The sequence below is a fragment of the Scyliorhinus torazame genome, chromosome 29, assembly GCF_047496885.1.
Source record: "Scyliorhinus torazame isolate Kashiwa2021f chromosome 29, sScyTor2.1, whole genome shotgun sequence".
NCBI classification, from domain to species: Eukaryota; Metazoa; Chordata; class Chondrichthyes; order Carcharhiniformes; family Scyliorhinidae; genus Scyliorhinus; species Scyliorhinus torazame.
Window position 1 is genome coordinate 31,005,712 of NC_092735.1, and position 16,304 is coordinate 31,022,015.

Sequence of the window (16,304 nt, forward strand, 5' to 3'; positions counted from 1 at the left end):
ATAATGGCAATTTCAAAGCAGAGCTGAGGAGTTCTCCCCCGTGACTGAACCAATATTTATCCCTCAGTCAACATAACAAAAAATAGATTATCTGGACATTATCACATTGTTGTTTGTGATAGTTGCTGAATGCAAACTGGCTGTTGTGTTCCCTACATTACAACAATGACCTACACTTCAGATCACTTCATTGGCTGTAACATGCTTTGATATGTCCAGAGCTTTTTTAAGTGCTTTTGCAAACATAAAGATGTGATACAAGTGCTGACCTGTATGGCACTGTGATGAATGGTTACTGCACCTTTAATGTAATGATCCCTTTAAGACTGGGTTTGGAACCCTGGGGGACTCCGCCTCCGGCTCCACCCCCCAGGGAGCCATATATAAGGTAATGTCCAGTGGGCAGCGTGCAGTAAGCACACTTCTCGGTAGCTGACTGGTTCTCTGCTAATTAAAGCCTTTGTATTACCAACCATCTCTCTCGAGTTGTAATTGAGGGTATCTCAATTTAATTAGCAGACTACTTCAAGATGGAAATGGTCTAAAGCCGGAGAAGCTCAATTTGGACGCTCGGTCGCCGGAGGCCGCAGAAATTTTTTAATACTGGCTTTGGTGTTTTGAGGCCTGCCTGAACTCCTCGGACCCAATTGACGGACCTCACAAGCTGAGCCTACTACACACCCGGGTGGGCCACAGACTCTCCTCCTCAATCGAGAAGGCCATCACGTACGAGGCAGCGGTTGAAATCCTGCGGAAGTGCTTCATTAAGCCAATAAACGAGGTACACGCCCGGCATTTGCTCTTGACCTGCCAGCAGCACTCCGGGGAAACGCTAGACGAGTATGTGGAAAGGCTCACCGCGCTCGCTATGAACTGCGACCACAAGGTGACGGCAGAAGTCCATATGAACTTGCACATCCGAGATGCTTTCGTGTCCGGTATACGATTCACATACATCAGGCAGTGACTCCTCGAAGACGGAGCAAAAGACCTTCAAGGAACGGTAATGCTCGCCTCCTCGCTGGAAGTGGCCCACTATAATCTCCGCACGTACTCCATGGACCCTGCGAGCCCCTCTCGGTCCCCTGCAGGTCCAAATCAACGGGCGCGACACTCTTGCTAACTTTTGGTTGACTCTTAAATGTTGCCCATTGTATCTTTACTTAATTTGCTCTGTTTCTATAACCTTTGCTCTAGAGTCGCCAGGTATCTTTACGAAACCGCCACGAGGTTCAAGTTCAAGTACATAGGGCAGCACAGTAGCATGGTGGTTAGCACAATCGCTTCACAGCTCCAGGGTCCCAGGTTCGATTCCCGGCTTGGGTCACTGTCTGTGCGGAGTCTGCACGTTCTCCCCGTGTGTGCGTGGGTTTCCTCCGGGTGCTCCGGTTTCCTCCCACAGTCCAAAGATGTGCAGGTTAGGTGGATTGGCTAGGCTAAATTGCCCTTAGTGTCCAAAATTGCCCTCAGTGTTGGGTGGGGTTACTGGGTTATGGGGATAGGCTGGAGGTGTGGGCTTGGGTAGGGTGCTCTTTCCAAGAGCCAGTGCAGGCTCGATGGGCCGAATGGCCTCCTTCTGCATTGTAAATTCTATGAAAACCTACTGATCAATAACTCAACACACCAATTAGTAAGATTCAAATCAAAACACACTTATTATACACAGTAAATCACTACTCATGCATAAACTCTACTTTCTAGACTATTCTCTATCACTAAAAGGCCTATACTTAGCTTCGGAACTGGCCCACCAGGTCAGGGGAACAAATGGCCTTTCGTTTGATCTGAGTCTGCAGGATTCAAAAGCTGGTATGGACTGGTAGTTAGGAGCGCCTATCTCGTAGCGTGCGTTGACTGGAGACTTACTTGGTTGATGTGACAGCTTAGACAGTTCACTCTCATGGGTTGATTCTGTGACCCTGCCAAGAAGACCGATTTGAACTTGAGGACTCTACTTTATAGTCCTCAGGGGCTTCCCGCCCTTCGGGGCGGACCCCGTACATGGTTCCAAGTGATTGGACTGCGTCCCGATCACTGGGATCGATTTCTCCAATACTGGAGTTGTTCCCTGATCGCTGGGCGGTCCCTAAGTGTCCGTGGCCTCCCTTTGTCTTGGCTCCTGCTGGCGCCGGGGAGTCTGGCTTGGCCTTATTCACCTTAAGTGTTTCAATTGTGCCCGGGGATTGCTCATTAATATGCAGATGGCTGCTGGTTTCAGTGCTGTCTGGGCTTTTGTAAGTTCTAATACACAGGATTTCGGCACTTGCTAGTTTTTGCCTGTGTTGGCTGAATTTCCCTGTAGTCTTTGCGGTTCTCCATTTTAAGTCCGGAAGTGGCCAACCCAGGTGGCTGCACTCCCTCCTTGTGATCACTAACGCGAAGCATGAAGGATCACATAACTGCGTCGTCTTCACTTCCTGACCCAGCGAGCACTCTTCCATGGCCTCTACACTGACCATAACTATGTATGAAAAAAATTTTAACTAACAATTCTAAGTGGCGCTATGTCACAACAGGGACATGCATTACAACATTAAAAAACGGTAACTCTAACTGTCCTCAATAAACTACACTCACTCAAGCATTCAATCATACTAACTTCCTAACAATACAAAAATAATAGCAGCATTCTCATTTTTCCTCTGGCTTGGCAGTCAAGCTCAGAGGTGTACAATATTTCCATTGTAAACGAAACACATTTCTTTATTTACAAAAGATGCAACACAAATGTTCTTTATTGTAGACCAAGGGATTCGGGGTCCTGATGATAACCGAAAATAGGGGATCTTATCCTGTATACCGGGGTGCGAGAGCGGTAGGCTCTCCTTCACCATTTCCTCATGCGGATAGTCTGCACGATGCTGCAGAGTATCGCCAATACTATAAGGGATTCAATTACGTATGATAGTGAATACCAGGGTATGACCGTATCACACCACGATGGTGTGTTGGTGACTATCTCGGGGTTAACTATTTCAGGGTGTAGTGTATGGTAGGGGTGGGAATCATTCACGGCCTGTGTGGTAGGGGTCAGGGGGTTCGCATACGCGCGGAACCGAATACAAATTACAATAACGACGAAAAACACGTATGATGCCTTCATTGTTGTCTTCTTTCCTTTCCATCTCTTCCTTTCCGTTTCTTCTCTCTTCCTGGTGCTTCTGGAATTCTGTGGATCAAGCATAGTTTCTGTTACTATCTTGGTTAATATCTCGTGTGTTAGCATGTCTGTCTTGTAGTGCCAATTTCCCTTTATAATTTGTCACCATGTGTGACTCCCTCATTTTTTTTTAAACCGAAAATTTGGACTAGACACACTTTAAAAAACTGAAACAGTGCGAGCCGTCTCGCAGGCTGTGCAATTTACCATCCAAATGTTTGAGTATGTAAATAGCATAGGGATGGCAACCTAAGGGTTGCCCGAAAACAAAACAAAACTTTTTGAACCAAGAGTGCTGAAATGAGGTGTGTATGGGCCGCGACGGGTAAGATTTGGATGGAAACCCCGGGTAGGACGGTGACCGATGCCGTGTGTGCTCTACCCGAGTGTAGCTGACCAGAGGGGGGGTCCTCAGGCAGGGCAGAGACCAATACCGTTTCTCCACTGCCTGAGCAACCGGCAAGAACGGGCAAAAAATGTAGTCATTGTGGGGGTTTGCTGTAAAGGTTCTACCGTCGAACCAGAACAGCAGTTATGAACGGGGGCTGGCAAGCTCTCAGCGGTTTCTGCCGATAAGCGTGCTGGCAAGTTTTCACAGGTTTCTGCCGACAAATATGGCGTGTGGCCGTGGAACGTCCGAGTTTACAAACAACACTTAACAATAACACTAACAAACAGCATTGAACAACATGCTGCAGTTTCCATCAGAAAGGACACCGTTTCTCCCAAGCGGTTCCTTTTAAAACATCATCTGGACACCTCAGTTATCAGTTGCGAACAGGGTCACAAAGAGGTTCTCGTTTTGGGAGTCAGACTCAAAGTCATCCTCTTCTCCCAGATGCCATACTCTTGAATGGATGAGGGTTGATAAAGCTGCATGGTGTGACTTAGGGTCCATCTCGTCGTTTCGGATGAGCCTGTATGAATTGTCGCGGTACCAAAAAGTTGTGTCTAATTCTGTGGGGACGGAGTCGGGGTCATCATCGTAGGTCGGTGGTCTGTGGTGGGGTTTGTTGAGGAATGTGATCAGGAAGGGGTCACTCGAATCGTGTTCAGATTCGCTGGGTGTGGGTCCTGTTGTATGGGGATAATAGGGAGGCATGCTGTGGCTATTGTCTGTGTCACAGTCGCTGTCGCTGCTGCTGCCGGTGGGCGTTCCGGGGTGGAGTCTAGAGTTCGGGGTTGGAGTCGAGGTTGAGTCTGTGGATGTGGTGGGCGTGTTGGGGGTGGGTAGGGATACGTTGGCTGTGAGCGGGGTGTGGTCTGCTGCGTCGAGCATGATGTGGTGTATGTGGTTCGACTGTGTTCCATATGCCTTAAGCTGGTTAATATGGAACCACGCAGTCTTTCCATTGGGGTACTTAATTTTATGGACGGAGGGGCTTACTTTGTCCGCAATGGAGTACGGACCCGAATACTTCGGTGACAGGAATGTGCTGGGTCTGCAAATGGAGAGCATGACCTGCTGTCCTACCTCAAACTCAGTCGCATGCACTGTCTTGTCGAAACAGGCCTTGCTCTGTTTCTTCCTGGTGCCTAATCTTACTGCGGCTGCTAGCTGAGCCGTTTTTACAGTTTTGACTAACTGTTTTACTGCGTTCTCATGTGTGAGGGCCGTCACTTCGGTGCTGGTCAAGTCAAGTCCTAATAAAAATTCTGTGCCTTTCATGGGGCGTCCGGTCATGAGAGTGTGTGGGGTGTATCCTGTGGATGTCGAAACAGTATTTCTCAAAAACATTAACATAGAACATAGAACATAGAAAATACAGCACAGAACAAGCCCTTCGGCCCACGATGTTGTGCCGAACCTTTGTCCTAGATTAATCATAGATTATCATTGAATTTACAGTGCAGAAGGAGGCCATTCGGCCCCCTGAGTCTGCACCGGCTCTTGGAAAGAGCACCCTACCCAAACTCAACACCTCCACCCAACACCAAGGGCAATTTTGGACACTAAGGGCAATTTATCATGGCCAATCCACCTACCCTGCACATCTTTGGACTGTGGGAGGAAACCGGAGCACCCGGAGGAAACCCACGCAGACACAGGGAGGACGTGCAGACTCCGCACAGACAGTGACCCAAGCCGGAATCGAACCTGGACCCTGGAGCTGTGAAGCAATTGTGCTATCCACAATGCTACCGTGCTGCCCTTAAGAACAAATTAATCTACACTATATCATTTTACCAATAGCTGCTTGAAGGTCCCTAATGTTTCCCGACTCAACTACTTCCACAGGCAGTGCATTCCATGCCCCCACTACTCTCTGCGTAAAGAACCTACCTCTGATATCCCTCCTATATCTTCCACCTTTCACCTTAAATTTATGTCCCCTTGTAATGGTTTGTTCCACCCGGGGAAAAAGTCTCTGACTGTCTACTCTATCTATTCCCCTGATCATCTTATAAACCTCTATCATCCTTCTCCGTTCTAATGAGAAAAGGCCTAGCACCCTCAACCTTTCCTCGTAAGACCTACTCTCCATTCCAGGTAACATTCTGGTAAATCTTCTTTGCACCTTTTCAAAAGCTTCCACATCCTTCCTAAAATGAGGTGACCAGAACTGTACACAGTACTCCAAATGTGGCCTTACCAAAGTTTTGTACAGCTGCATCATCACCTCACGGCTCTTAAATTCAATCCCTCTGTTAATGAACGCGAGCACACCATCGGCCTTCTTCACAGCTCTATCTACTTGGGTGGCAACTTTCAAAGATGTATGAACATAGACCCCAAGATCTCTCTGCTCCTCCACATTGCCAAGAACTCTACCGTTAACCCTGTATTCCGCATTCATATTTGTCCTTCCAAAATGGACAACCTCACACTTTTCAGGGTTAAACTCCATCTGCCACTTCTCAGCCCAGCTCTGCATCCTATCTATGTCTCTTTGCAGCCGACAAAAGCCCTCCTTACTATCCACAACTCCACCAATCTTCGTATCGTCTGCAAATTTACTGACCCACCCTTCAACTCCCTCATCCAAGTCATTAATGAAAATCACAAACAGCAGAGGACCCAGAACTGATCCCTGCGGTACACCACTGGTAACTGGGATCCAGGCTGAATATTTGCCATCCACCACCACTCTCTGACTTCTATCGGTTAGCCAGTTCGTTATCCAACTGGCAAAATTTCCCACTATCCCATGCCTCCTTACTTTCTGCAGAAGCCTACCATGGGGAACCTTATCAAATGCCTTACTAAAATCCATGTAAACTACATCCACTGCTTTACCTTCATCCACATGCTTGGTCACCTCCTCAAAGAATTCAATAAGATTTGTAAGGCAAGACCTACCCCTCACAAATCCGTGCTGACTATCCCTAATCAAGCAGTGTCTTTCCAGATGCTCAGAAATCCAATCCTTCAGTACCCTTTCCATTACTTTGCCTACCACCGAAGTAAGACTAACTGGCCTGTAATTCCCAGGGTTATCCCTAGTCCCATTTTTGAACAGGGGCACGACATTCGCCACTCTCCAATCCCCTGGTACCACCCCTGTTGACAGTGAGGACGAAAAGATCATTGCCAACGGCTCTGCAATTTCATCTCTTGCTTCCCATAGAATCCTTGGATATATCCCGTCAGGCCCGGGGGACTTGTCTATCCTCAAGTTTTTCAAAATGCCCAACACATCTTCCTTCCTAACAAGTATTTCCTCGAGCTTACCAGTCTGTTTCACACAGTCTCTCTCCAACAATATCGCCCCTCTCATTTGTAAATACAGAAGAAAAGTACTCGTTCAAGACCTCTCCTATCTCTTCAGACTCAATACACAATCTCCCGCTACTGCCGGACCTACCCTTGCTCTAGTCATTCTCATATTTCTCACATATGTGTAAAAGGCCTTGGGGTTTTCCTTGATCCTACCCACCAAAGATTGTTCATGCCCTCTCTTAGCTCTCCTAATCCCTTTCTTCAGTTCCCTCCTGGCTATCTTGTATCCCTCAAGCGCCCTGTCTGAACCTCGTTTCCTCAGCCTTACACAAGTCTCCTTCTTCCTCTTAACAAGACATTCAACCTCTCTTGTCAACCATGGTTCCCTCACTCTAACATCTCTTCCCTGCCTGACAGGGACATACATATCAAGGACACTTAGTACCTGTTCCTTGAACAAGTTCCACATTTCACTTATGTCCTTCCCTGACAGCCTATGTTCCCAACTTATGCACTTCAATTCTTGTCTGACAACATCGTATTTACCCTTCCCCCAATTGTAAACCTTGCCCTGTTGCACGCACCTATCCCTCTCCATTACTAAAGTGAAAGTCACAGAATTGTGGTCACTATCTCCAAAATGCCCCCCCACTAACAAATCTATCACTTGCCCTGGTTCATTACCAAGTACTAAATCCAATATTGCCCCTCCTCTGGTCGGACAATCTACATACTGTGTTAGAAAAGCTTCCTGGACACACTACACAAACACCACCCCATCCAAACTATTTGATCTAAAGAGTTTCCTCTCAATATTTGGGAAGTTAAAGTCACTCATGACTACTACCCTGTGACTTCTGCACCTTTCCAAAATCTGTTTCCCAATCTGTTCCTCCACATCTCTGCTACTATTGGGGGGCCTATAGAAAACTCCTAACAAGGTGACTTCTCCTTTCCTATTTCTGACTTCAACCCATACTACCTCATTTGGGTGATACTCCTAGAACTGCCTTTCTGCAGCTGTTGTACTATCTCTAATTAACAATGCCACCCCCCACCTCTTTTACCACCCTCCCTAATCTTATTGAAACATCTATAACCAGGGACCTCCAACATTTCTGCCCCTCTTCTATCCAAGTTTCCGTGATGGCCACCACATCGTAGTCCCAAGCACCGATCCATGCCTTAAGTTCATCCACCTTATTCCTGATGCTTCTTGCGTTGAAGTATACACACTTCAACCCATCTCCGTGCCTGCAAGTACTCTCCTTTGTCAGTGTTCCCTTCCCCACTGCCTCATTACATGCTTTGGCGTCCTGAATATCGGCTACCTTAGTTGCTGGACTACAAATCCGGTTCCCATTCCCCAGCCAAATTAGTTTAAACCCTCCAGAAGAGTACTAGAAAACCTCCCTCCCAGGATATTGGTGCCCCTCTGGTTCAGATGCAACCCGTCCTGCTTGTACAGGTCCCACCTTCCCCAGAATGTGCTCCAATTATCCAAATACCTGAAGCCCTCCCTCCTACACCATTCCTGCAGCCACGTGTTCAACTGCACTCTCTCCCTATTCCTAGCCTCGCTATCACGTGGCACCGGCAACAAACCAGAGATGACAACTCTGTCTGTCCTGGCTTTTAACTTAAGCCTAACTCCCTAAACTTGTTTATTCCATTGCCCCCTTGTGCAAAAGGGAGGTCTGAATCCCAAGTGGTGTTGTTTTGTTGGACCATTTTTCTGAGGGTTGCTTTTAGGGTCCGATTCATTCGCTCCACGATACCACTTGACTGGGGGTGGTATGCGATGTGGAATTTTTGGGTAATGCCAAATATCGTGAGGACGTTCTTCATGACACATCCCGTAAAATGGGAACCTTGGTCGGATTCAATGCTGCGGGGGAGTCCCCATCTCGTAAAGATGTGGTGGGTTAAGATCTTGGCTGTGGTCTTTGCCGTGTTAGTTCTGGATGGGAATGCCTCTACCCATTTCGTAAAAGTGTCTATGATGACTAATACGTATTAGTAACCATTCCTGCAAGGGGCAATGGTCCTATAAAATCAATCTGGAGGTTAGTCCAGGGGCCATTAACGGTGCGGGTGTGGCTAAGTTGAGCTTTCTTTGCGTATCTGTCCGAATTGTTTTGGGCACAGACAAGGCAGTTATTAATGTAGTGCGTTACGTCTTCTTTTAAACTTGGCCACCAACAGAGCTGCCTGAGGTGGGCTGTAGTGGGATCAATTCCCTGATGCCCATGACTGTCACGGAACAAACAAATAAGCTGATTCCTGTCCTGTTCAGGAACCACATAAAGGGTGTCTTTTAGGACCACACCATCATGTGTGGTTAGTGCATTTTTAAACCTAACATAAGGTGCTGGAAATTTTCCTTTCAAAATCTCCCTGAGATTGCTATCTTGCTTCTGGGCCTGCATTAAATCCTCGATATTAGTCTGTGAGACCTGAACTGCATTCTCTGGGGCGCTTTCGGGGGGTGTCCAAAAATATCCATGCCTGGAACCTGCCTTAGCCAGTGCGTCGGCTTTTACATTTCCAGGTGGGGAGGAACGGTGGTGACTTCGAACTTTAACAATACCAAAGGTCCTGTCCTGTGCTTTCTCTAAAATGTGGCGGAGCAATGGGGCTGAAGGGAGGGGTTTTCCATCTGCGGAAACAAATCCTCTTGCTTTCCGCAGAGGTAGGAATTGTTGCAGACATAGAGGCTGTCCGAGTATATGTCTGCTGGGCTGGGGAAGGAATCTGGGTGATCCACAATGTACGCAATGGCTGCTAGTTCTGCCACCTGCGCGCCTAAGTGTCCTGGTCGTTTTAAGGAGATTTCTTCTAGGGCGCGTCCCTGTGCATCCTCAACATAAATGGCGCATCCTGTAATGCGCTTTGCGTCTAATACTGTGGAAGAACCATCCACATATATCCTTAAAGGTGCGCAGGTATCTGTGTGCTGGGGGCTCTGGGGTGAACTACCTCTCTTTTTGGGGGGGGGGGTTCGCAATAAAGGGGCCTGTGTTGTGGTGCGGTGAGATGATTTCACATTCGTGGGGGGTGCCTGGGTACTGAAGGTTGTCGGCTAGGAAAGTGTGGGTCTTGGTCCTTTTAACAGTGATGTCCCGTCCCTGCGAAAGAAGGGTCCATCTGGCTGCTCTAATCTGGCTTACACCGTCCTTCAGTCGTCCGTCGAGTAAAAGTTGGGTGGGGGTGTCTTCCATGAGGATTGTGATGGGGTTTAGTCCGGTTGTGTAGGTAAAATATTGAACCGCCCAGAAAACTGCGAGCAGGTGCCTTTCACAGGATGAAAATCCCTGCTCCACAGCATCTAAAAGTCTGGAGGTGTAAGCTACGGGTCTTAACTGTTCGTGCCGTTCCTGGAGGAGCATGGCCGAAAGGGTACGGTCTGTGCTAGCTATCTCTATACCACAGGGGGAAAGCGGGTCTGGAACCTGTAGTGCGGAGGCTGTAATGAGGGCTCTTTTCAAAGCATCCACAGCATCCATATGCTGTGTAAGCCATTCCCAAGGGGCTCCTTTCTTTAGGAGGTCCGAGAGGGGTGCTGCTTTGGCGGCGAAACCGTCAATATCGTTTCGGCAGTAGCCAACCAGTCCTAAAAACGACCAGAGGGCTAAAACATTCTGGGAAGGGCAATTTGACAATCGAGGCAATTCTTTTATGCTCGATTTCACGTTTACCATGCGTGATGATCGTACCCAAATACATCACTTTGTTTTCCAAAATTTGGGACTTTTTGGAGTTTACTTTACAACCAATTTGCTGTAGGAGTTCCAGGAGTTCGGACATAAGCTCGATGTGCTCTGCCTTGGTGTCTGTCTGCAGTAATAGGTCGTCCACATACTGGACCAGACATTCGGGTGAGAAAATTTTGATAATCCATTTGCCAGCTGTCGGTGGAAAATGGAGGGGGAGTTGTGGAATCCTTGTGGAAGGCATGTCCACGTGTACTGCTGACCTTTAAAAGTGAAGTCAAATTAATACTGGCACGCTTTTGCCAATTGAATGGGCCAGAATCCGGTACTGACGTCCAAAACTGTAAAATATTGTGAGTTGAGTCCCTGTTTGAGCATGGTCTCGGGACCTGTGGCTACCATGGGGGCTGCTGCGGGGGTGACTTTGTTGAGTTCCCGGTAATTGATGGTCAGTCGCCATGATCCATCGGGCTTTCTCACTGGCCAAATCGGGGCATTATTAGTGGAAGCTACTGATTTAAGTACGCCCTGCTCTAATAAGCTGTCGATAACTTTTGAGATTTCCCCCTCTGCCTCTTGGGGAAATCCGTATTGCTTTTAGGGTCTAGGGTCAGGTCCTGTGATTTGAACGGAACCAGTCATCCGGCCACAGTCGTTTTTGTGGGTCGCGAATGTTGTCATGTGCTTCTGCAGAACTGCCCTAATCTGCTTGTCTGTGCTAATCATGGTCGGGTCAAACCAGAAATTGGCGACTGCGCTAATCTTGTTTGCATACTCACCTACTGTGAGCGTTGTGGGGGCTCTTGCGGATTTTGCCATTTTCCAGACACATTGGTTTACTGGATCAAATGAAAGGTGGTGGGAGTTCATAAAATCAATGCCCAAAATGTGTTCTGCTGTGTGGGGTAGGTCGACTAAAACTATGGGGTGTCTTGTCGTAATATTGCCAATTTGAATGGGTAGAGGGGCTGTGATGTGTCCCTGCTGTGAGTGGCCTGTGAAGCCGCTGAGGGTGTTTGTGGCTGTAGTGGGCCACGTGTCTTTATGGAACATGGTGGCGGAATTAATTGTGGTGCGGGACCCTCCTGTGTCCCAGAGAAATTCGATGGGCTGTCCCTGTACTTTTGCTGCAACTACTGGTCGGCCGGACCTATCCCAAAGGGTGTCGCAGACCCAACTGGGGAAGCCCGAACACCGTCAGTCTGTTCCGTTCACGTCTGTCTGGTCTGAACGGGTGCTCACACTATGTATGGGCTCTGCCCTATTCTTATTCAGAGTGCCTGCCTGCTGGGCTCTCTGTGGCTTTCATGGGGCATTGCACTCTTGTGCAAAGTGACCTAATTGTCCACAGTTGTAACACTCCTGTGGTTTCTGTGGGGGGCTGTTCCTGCCTTCGTTCACCCATGCGGGGTTCTGGAGCATCTTAACTGCGTGGATATCTGCCTCTGCCTGCTGTTCTTCGGGTTTCTTAATTACGGGTTTGTTTTGGCCAGATTGCTCCCAGGTGTGGGCCAGTCTTTTTAAAACCCACTTTTCATTGTGTGCTTCCTCTGAGGGGTCATAGTTGGCACAGGCCTTTTGTCCTGCCTCTGTGGCATGGGAGATAAGGGTGCGGGTCCATTTGGCCATACCGCCTTGGGACAAAAGGGCCCGGTCTAAATTGCTGAAAACGGCTGTAAAATGGATCCACAGGCGTCCAGCAAACGCTGTGGGGTGTTCTGTCTTCTTCTGCCTGCACTTATTCAGGCCTTCTACTGGGTCACCTCTGTTGTAACCGATTGCATCTAGGATCGCTGCGTGCATCTCTGCAAGGGTGCCTCCTCCTACATTCTGTGGGTCGGGAAGGGCTGCTATAACAGAAGGGTCTAAACTCAAAACTGTGAGCTTCACTTGCTCACGCTCATCCAGGCCCGTGGTGGGGGTCTGAGGTGGGGAGGAACGGTGTGATCTTTTTGCACGCGTCCCGTAATTGGGTCACGGTTAAGGGGGTGGTGTAAAGAAATTCTGCGTCTCCTTCCAATGTGACTGTGCGGTGGGTAGTGACTGGATTCATGGGAACCTGATCTATCTGCTCTGTGGGGGTTGGGGTGCTTTTCTCCTTTTGGGCTTTCCTTGAGTACATGTTCCCCTGAACATACCTATGCGCGGTTTCATTTAATTCTTCCCAATCAGGGCCGTCTTCCTCATCTAATTTGGATCCAAAGGTGCTCTGGAACCCATTTTGGACCGAAAGCAAAGACTGCAGTTCCGCAATCTGCTTTCTGCATTTTGCATGATCTAATGAGCTTTGTCTGTGCTCCGTGCTGACAGTATGGAGTGCTCTTAACGCTGCCTTTAAATCACTGCACTGCCTTTGCAATGCATCTACCTGTTTCTCTGTCTCTTCTCTTACCAGGACTGCACGTTGCGTGTCCTGATAGGCCTTTTCATATTGGGTTTGGAAGCTGCTTAGATGCGCTAGACAAGACTGGTGTGCCCGCTTGGCATCATCCACCTCTCCGTCCTTTGCTGCCAATTTCCTTCTTAATTCTATATTCTCTTTCTCGATCTCGCTAACATCGACCTTGCTCATTCGATGTGTCTCCTCTATCTCTTTGCGGAGCATCCAAACGACCTCCACTGTGCCTCGCAATTGTGCCAAACAGGACACGATTGCCATCGGCTTGCGGGCTTTTCCCAAGCTTTTCTTCTGGATCTCTGAAAGGTTCTCCCACCAAGTATGTCCTATACTCCTGGGTCCTGTTTCCTCATTGTCACAGAATTCACTCCAAAGGGGCCATCCTTTCCCTTTGAGATATTTTCTGATCTCTTCTTCCCAAACGGGACACTCACCTACTCTGCTGCTGGTCGCTGCGACCACGAATTCTTCAGGGTTCATGAGGCATTGCATTGCCTGCATTGCCATCTTTCCTCTCTAAATACTCTCTTAAAATTTGGAACGAGGGGTACTAAGGTGGTGCTGTAATTACGGGTACGGCTTTCGCTAATTTCCGGAATACAAACTCCTGACAGTTTTTTCGCAACAAAAATCTATCAGTTTTACCTTATATCCCTGTTAGTTATGCATGCATTAACACGCTTCCGAATTATGAGGATTGATCAGGACTGCTTGAACATTTGTGGTTTTTCTGTTCCCAATTGGATTCTAATTCAAATTTGGGGTTCTCCCGGAGTGGTTAAGCCACTTCTAAGTCGGGTTCCGTCAGGATGTCGCCAGTAATATGTTGCTAACTTTTGGTTGGCTCTTAAATGTTGCCCGTTGTATCTTTACTTAATTTGCTCTGTTTCTATAACCTTTGCTCTAGAGTCGGCAGGTATCTTTATGATACTGCCACGAGGTTCAAGTTCAAGTACTGATCAATAACTCAACACACCAGTTAGTAAGATTCAAATCAAATCACATTTATTTTTCTACAGTAAGTCACTACTCATGCATAAACTCTACTTTCTAGACTATTCTCTATCACTAAAAGGCCTATACGTAGCTTCGGAACTGGCCCACCAGGTCAGGGGAACAAATGGCCTTTCGTTCGATCTGAGTCTGCAGGATTCAAAAGCTGGTATGGACTGGTAGCTAGGAGCGCCTATCTCGTAGCGTGCGTTGACTGGAGACTTACCTGGTTGATGTGGCAGCTTAGACAGTTCACTCTCACGGGTTGATTCGAGTTGCTGAGTGACCCTGGCAAGAAGACCGATTTGAACTTGGGGACTTTACTTTATAGTAAAAGTCACTCGTACATGGTTCCAAGTGATTGGACTGCGTTCCGATCACTTGAATGAATTTCTCCAATGCTGGAGCGGTTCCCTGATCGCTGGGCGATCCCTAAGTGTCCATTGGCCTCCCTTTGTCTTGGCTCCTGCTGGTGCCGAGGAGTCTGGCTTGGCCTTATTCACCTTAAGTGTTTCAATTGTGCCCGGGCATCGCTCATTAATATGCAGATGGCTGCTGGTTTCAGTGCTGTCTGGTTTTTGCAAGTTCTAATACACAGGATTTCTGCACTTGCTAGTTTTTGCCTGTGTTGGCTGAATTTCCCTGTAGTCTTTGCGGTTCTCCATTTTAAGTCGGGAAGTGGCTAACCCAGGCGGCTACTGTGGTGTTGGGTGATCTGAGGTACAGACAAACCAACACGGTTGCGATTGGTACAACGCAGTTTTATTCCAACTAGTTATTTACACATCTGACTTGGTACTCAGCACGTGGTGACTGTGTGAGTGTCTTGTTCATGAGGTCCTGGCCTTGTCCTGTCTCCAGATGGACTGACCAGGAGGTGTCGTGTTTCTTGTCTTATACTGTGTCTGCTCTTGTCTGTGATTGGCTGTCGTGTTATGTGTGCTAATTGGTCTGTTGGTCTGTCTATCATGATGTGTGTGTTGTGATGTGTGTTTGAATATCATGACATCCCTCCTTTTTCACAAGATTATGTGCCTACGTGGTTATAAATATAAATGTGTCCTGAGTGCAACTAAAGGTGTGTGTGCGTGATATTTACAGCATGTACATGTGGCGTAACTATATACAAGGGGCGATGTCAGGTGTGACATGATAACGAGGTTGTACCATAACAAAAGAAGAACGTTGAAATTTGGACCGATCAAACAAGGCCTGGAACGATAAAACAGTGACATGTTACAATAGAGTAGTTGCTAAAATTTGACGTGTGAACAGTCTCATAAGTCCAGTCTAGTTGGTGGGCGACTAATTCGGGTTGACCGCCTCAAGGGTGGGTCGGGAACCACCGGCTGAGGTGCGAGCCTGGCCATGGGCGGCGACAGAAGGGGCATGGTATATGGCAGCTCCACGAAGTCGCTATCAGGAACCAGTGGAGGACACGGCGTCTGTGTATGGTTCCGTTGCGAGTGTGGAAGTAGGCGAAGGGCTCGGCGATTGCGCCTACGCACGGATCCATCCGGCATGCGTACCAGGAACGAGCGGGGAGCCACGCGTCGGAGAACTTCGGCAGGTGCTGACCAGCCACCGTCTGGTAGGTGAATGCGGACGTTGTCTCCAGGGGCCAGGGAGGGAAGATCTGTTGCCCTTGTGTCATAGATTATCATCATAGAATTTACAGTGCAGAAGGAGGCCGTTCGGCCCATCGAGTCTGCACCGGCTCTTGGAAAGAGCACCCTACCCAAGATCAACACCTCCACCCTATCCCCATAATCCAGTAACCCCACCCAACACTAAGGGCAATTTTGGACACTAAGGGCAATTTATCATGGCCAAACCACCTAACCTGCACATCTTTGGGCTGTGGGAGGAAACCGGAGCACCCGGAGGAAACCCACGCACATACAGGGAGGATGTGCAGACTCCACACAGACAGTGACCCAAGCCGGAATTGAACCTGGGACCCTGGAGCTGTGAAGCAATTGTGCTAACCACCATGTTACTGTGCTGCCCGTGTCGTACGATCTCTTCTGGCGACAGCGCTGCAGTTGCATCCTATGCAGTACCGGAGCATGGTCTATTGGTGCCAGGATGGAAGGCACGGTGGTTCTGAGGGCGCGACTCATCAGCAGCTGTGCTGGCGAGAGACCCGTGGTTAGTGGGGCCGAGCGATAGGCCAGCAGGGCGAGGTGGAAGTCCGATCCGGCAGCAGCAGCCTTGCAGAGGAGCCGCTTGGCAATGTGAACGCCCTTCTCCGCCTTTCCATTGGACTGGGGATGCAGAGGGCTGGACGTCACGTGTGTGAAGCCATACGAGGCCGCAAAGGACGACCATTCATGGCTGGCAAAACAGGGCCCATTGTCCGACATGACAGTCATCGGA

The 16,304-nt window shown here is 48.4% G+C and overlaps 1 long non-coding RNA gene across 1 annotated transcript in view; it reads right to left on the reverse strand.

The window, feature by feature from the left end:
- Positions 1-1,451: 1,451 nt before the first annotated feature.
- LOC140403766 (uncharacterized) overlaps positions 1,452-16,304 on the reverse strand; it is a 50,730-nt gene continuing 35,877 nt past the window's right edge. The window contains exon 5 of the long non-coding RNA XR_011938414.1: positions 1,452-3,169. This is a non-coding gene — a long non-coding RNA (uncharacterized lncRNA). The remainder of the gene's footprint in view (positions 3,170-16,304) is intronic.